Source organism: Antedon mediterranea, chromosome 3, assembly GCF_964355755.1.
Source record: "Antedon mediterranea chromosome 3, ecAntMedi1.1, whole genome shotgun sequence".
Lineage (NCBI taxonomy): Eukaryota > Metazoa > Echinodermata > Crinoidea > Comatulida > Antedonidae > Antedon > Antedon mediterranea.
Window position 1 is genome coordinate 24,354,997 of NC_092672.1, and position 6,073 is coordinate 24,361,069.

Here is a 6,073-nt window from a genome sequence, read left to right on the forward strand (position 1 = left end):
TTGCTATTTTTAAAAAAGAACTTAAAACGCATCTTTTTAACATCAAATATAAGCGCCTTTGATTTTTACTTCGGTTTAGTTGATTCTGGCGCTATACAAATACCTAAATTATTATTATTATTATAATATTATTATTATTGTTATTATTATTATTACAGTTGATTGTACATTACAGTATCACATCGATTTGGCCCTGGTTGGAAACTTTTATATTATGTACAATATTTAGGTTTTTTTTATTCATGCAAGTTTTTTTAGAGAGCCTCACAATGTTATGTTATGTCCGTTCATTTTTTTTTATTCAATCGAAAACAAAAGGGAATTAGAATTTTGAAAGTGTGCAATAAGCAATTATGTCCGATTTTAACTTATATTTTTGATATTATTTTTTATTAGTGGTAGGCCTACTGTTCCACGCGTATATTTATATTATCAACCCATTGCCAAAAGTAACAGTGTACCAACAGATTTTAGGGCAGTTACAATTACGTCTAACGTTACCGTAAACGTTGAGAAAGATTGAATGTATCAAGACTCAAGGAAACATTTGTAATGTAGCCTAGATAAGAACCAATTTGCATCCAGAGCTCAACGATGCTGTTAATTTTTTTCTCCATAATATTTACCAACGCCTTGATCCAAACAAAGTTATGTAAATGGTCTCTTTATCGATTTCCCCAGTGCATTTAACACTATTTTACCTCATATTTTAATTGAGAATGCGTCAATAATGTCAGTACCCATTGTAGTATATTGTAGGAGATTGTTAATAGACAACATTTCCGGTATAGAATAGGATAGAAATTTACGCGAAAATATCTTTCAGAACAATTATTCATTGTTGCAAATATTTACGCCTCCATTCTATATATTATTATCCAACGATAATATATACTTTACAATTTAATTCTGAATGTAAATGTTGTTAATGGATGGCTATACTTGTCTGTGTTATTATTCATACATCTAGATTCGTGGTTGACTTTTTAATAGGTTTGACAATGCTATACAATTCATTTCATAATTCATCATTTTCGTCGATTTTAGCTTGTAATTTGTATTAATTAAACAATTTCATACATTCACAATTCTTGAAGATGAACAGGCAAAAAATTTACTTTGTATCTGTTACTGTACAATATTATTTTCAGATGTTTCCTTTATAAACCTCACTTCCTGAACAAGACCATTAAGTTTACAATTATGAACTATTTCTAATAAGGAAGTTCATCTTAAATGTGTTGAATTGGTGCGCGTGCAGGATAGGCATTTGTATCCTGTCTCAAGGTTGTCAGGTCAGGTTTTGTTCCATGTAAGTTTACAGTTGCTGCTACCATCGCGTCAAAGGGCGCGTTTATACAACAAGCATTACACGCATATTCTACACGCCTACGAGAAGTGTGTTGTATAACAACAAAGGTTGTGTTTATGAACATTTAAAGTATCTGGATATGCCAGAGGTCTCTCCTGACAAGGCTAAATCAAAATTCTCCCTACCGTTTACAGACTTCTAGTTATCCGGCTACTCATGGCCTTATTTTCAGCCTGATTTGCGTGATTATCTCATAAAATACATTGTTTAATCCAGCAAGGTCGCCTTCAACTTCCCTGAGGACAAGCCAACCCTCCAAATTTGCCGGGCTGAGGTTGGTCCGGATAACACAGGTGGTAGTACTAAAAAAAGTCATTAAGGGTCGTTAAGGCATGATTAATGACCCCAAAAGATGACAAGTTATCCGGATACTTGCTGTTTGTAAACGGGCCCATAGAGATTCCGTGTAATGAGATTTTAATTGCAAAAAAGGCTACTTGGCTGAATCCTAAAATTTGGTGGATTCCCGGTCGCCGTTACCGTGTTGGAAGTGTCCTCAGGGTATATTTTGACCTCTCGTTAAAACAGGTCGTAATATCAATCATGTCATGCGACGTTGCTAACAAGATTGGGCCCATTTATTGCTGCTTCGCTGCCAGCAATCATCCTCGTACCACGTCTTACGCCTAGCCATAAATCAGCATTAAATAAGCCAGTGGGTAAATCTTTATGGAATTCATTCAAAAGGAAAGCAATATGCTTAACATTGAATGTGAAAGATATAACAATAAAGAAACAAGTATAGAAAAATGGGTAGCTTTAAGAAATACTATTATGTTAATATAAATTCTAATTTGCTCGATTATCAGAAAAGGAATTCACTGTGATACGAGTTACAGGTGGTGCTGATCTGATTTAATTCGTTTTATCTTGTATATAAAATACATTGTATAATCCGGGTTGTAAAATTAAAACAAACAATTGAAAATCTCACAAAATCTTTATGTGTAAAATATTTTAAAACGAAGAACATTAATGAAAATAGGAGGCAATACGGAATTCATAAATGTAAAAATGTTACTGATGAATTGTAACGACATTGGGAATTAACAAATGTGTTAAATAATATGATTTTATGTAATGACATGAGATAATATAATGAATGTGGATAAAAGTGGTGTTTGCGCCACAAAAGAGAAAAAAAAAGCTATCGAGGGAATGGTGGGTACGAAATCCATGATAATTTAGTTACTTATCTAAAATAAATTCGACGGGAACCTGATTTTACAAGAGGACCTCTTATATGAGTTTGTGAGGACTCCGTTTATAGAGGACATCTTAATATCTGTCATGTTCTAAAGACTCCTTAATATCAGTTCAAATTGATCAGTTCTTTTCTAATGAAGAATCTGGGCAATTTACAATCAAGCAACAACACCACATAATTCTACGTGAATTCTGCTGTACGTGAGCTAGCCTTAATAATACCGCCTGATTACGGTATATAGGCCTACAGTATTAGCTTCAGAATAAATGACGACGCATTCTACAGATATTAAAACAAAATGAAAATATTAAATTGGCTTCGTCGAAATGTTGTACCTTGATAGACAGACCCCCAAGCAGACAGCCCACATTCTGTACAGACAATCTGCACTGCAGCACAATCTATTGGTTTTAACTGTACACGCGGTGATTCAACTAAAAGTAGTAAAAACATTTTGGCACACAAGGCGTATCATATAATTTGCGGACCATGACCGAAGCACTTCCGCTTCGATCTATTCGACGAAAATCAAAAAAGGATAACTATTTTCTGCTTTATATTTAATTTAATGTAATAGCTTGATCTAATAACAGGCGTAACAACACAGAATACATATTGTAGTTTAATACTGGCTTAAATATGTTTGTTTTATATAAACTGTATTTTACAAAATTACAATAGAACTTCATTTTGCAATAGTACCTAATTTGGCGCCTTAGACGCCAAATTAAGTGCGGTACCTCATTTGGCAGTGGTACCTCATTTGGCGTGACAGGGCCAACTCGTAGTGGTAGTAGGCCTCTATCATTTCCCACTCCAAACAGAAGAAAAAATAACATCGCAAAAATGGCATCTTCTTCCATAGTGTATAGATGAAACAATGAAACCCTTAAAATAACTTTTATTAAATGAACCGAGAACAAAATTAACACAATGCAAACGTGAACGAATACAATAATGAAAATGGTAAAAACCGCGCGAATACATCGGACAGCGAGGAGGCGACGAAGATTGTTGACAACTCCGCCAATTCAAGCGATCAGCGATTTGACCCTTTATCCTAGCATGCACTGCGTGTTGATGAAACTTCCGGTACAACACGGTATCGTGATTTCTAGTACAACATCAGTGGGAAAGCCACTTCGCGTTTTGACCGTTAAATCGTGTAAAATCGACTTACTTCCGCATTGACGATTTTGAAGCGCCACCTATCGTTAAAAACTGAAACCACGATTTTTCGTCGCCTAGCAAATAAGTGCTGTTTTATTTTAAGCTCTCATGAATATTTAAGAACCGCCCAACATTACCTATTATGGTAAAAGCATTTCCTAATAAGTATAATTGAATAACCAATCGGTTTCCTTCAAAGAAACCGAAGCTAATACAATACATTCGGCCACTGAAGTCGGGACTCGTGAAATTTATAAATGTGGTACGATTTGACTACTGTTTTGTTGTCCATTTTCTGAATAGTCGGAGGTGCATCCCAACAAATTAAAAAAATTATAATCAATTGTTTTATCAAGAATAATATTAGTTTAATCGAGTATGATATATTTCTATCCTGTTCAAAATGTGTTGGTGTATTCTCAGGCCTCGAAAGGTAGGTACATTTTCTAGCTGTGAGCGTGGTTTCGGCAACGCGAGACACGTGTGTCAGTATAGGCGATAGCGAGACGTGTGTTGTACTGTGTTGATGCTGATCCGATAGTCGTTAAGTTGTACTGGTTACGAGTATCATTGGTCCTGGCCGGCCTAGCCTGGTGATCTGATCCCCCCAAAAAATACTTTTTTTCAATGAGTATTAATTTTATTTTTCATTTATTATTTGATTTATTAGGCTCAATAGATGCCTAGCTAGGCTACTAGTTAGTAGGCCTAGATTATATAAATAATAATAGTAAATACTGTAATATTAATTAATAAAATACAGCTTCCATTTGCCTTACTTTTATGTCATCATATAATATTATAATTATATATACAACCAGATATTAACATTTTTTTTAAATAATATTTATTATTTTTTCTGACACTTTCAGGAAGCGTTGATGATGCAGAGTTCTTTGTCTTTGTGACTTCAAACTGAGAGTGAAGTGGATAAAAAGATGACACCGGTACCTACCGACATTGTCATATACCCAAACTATAATTTAATTATTTAAAACAAAATGTTGAATTACAAATATGTATGTTGCAGAGGATTTAGATGAATTACAATACAAATATTTATGTTGAATGCAAACCTACTACACTATACTCTGTAAATTATGTTATTGTCATGTGGTAGACCTTAAAAATTGAATATTTATTGTATGTTAGGCCTATTTTATATTTTATTAATACTGTATTAATAATAATACTATTAATCTATATTATACAGTACTAGTTTGTACATTTTTTTACCCCAAAAAAATGAATAAATAATTTGTTATTCAATCTAATTGCTTGTTTGTTCATCAATAACAAAACAATTGTAAGCAAGTATATAACAGTTCTTGTTAGCCGCTTATTTCAGGTCATATTATTAATATTAGCTAGGCCCGACGCGCCCGATCACAACGTCACTAAGTGACTTTCCGCCCCTGGAACAATCGCTCGCTAATAGGGCTAGGCCTCGGACTCGTATAAAAGCTATTATAATAGTTATGATAAATATTCCTCAACTAAAATGTATACTGTGATAAATAAACAAGTAAATAATATACGTTGTATTGGAATGTATTTATTTATATGAATTCTTATACGCGGACAATTATAAACATCGCGTATATCGTTCGCTATAAATAAATTCATAAACACGATGACGATGTGTTTACAAAATGGCGGTTTCGCTAGTTTTCGATGGAACAAATAGTGGTACCTTTAGTTTGAATAGTCGGAGCTGCATCCCAACCACCGAATTTTGTATCTTAATATCGTATTCTGTAGATTATTAATTTTTCTAACAGGGATTTTAAATTCAGGACTGTTCAATTTTTCTAAATATTTTATTTTAACGATTTTCTAGGGTACAATTTCGGAAAAAAGACATTGGTTGATTTTGCCGTTAAATTACAGATTATCGTTTTGTTCAAATACATTTAATTTTACATAACAATATATTAAAACCATTTATGAATTTATTTCACTAACAATATTTTTCCGATAACCAGCTAAATTTACAAATATTGTGTTTTTCCAATACCCTAAAATTTAGCAATTTTGAACTAAATTAGAAAAGTAGGGCGCCCTCTCCGAGTCGAAATTTGACACGATTTGTCGACTGGCTGTCCCACTGACATGCAGCAAACGTTAAGGTGGGTTGACCTCGGTCCAACAACACGCTAAAAATTAAAGCCATGTTCAAATTGAGGGTGTTGTATAAACACGACCTTCAAGTCAGAGGCTATTAGCGGATATTATCCTGTCTCAAGATTGTTCAAGTCAAGTTTAGTTCTATGTAAGTTTACAGTTGCTGCTACCATCGCGTTATTAGTGGATATTATCCTGTC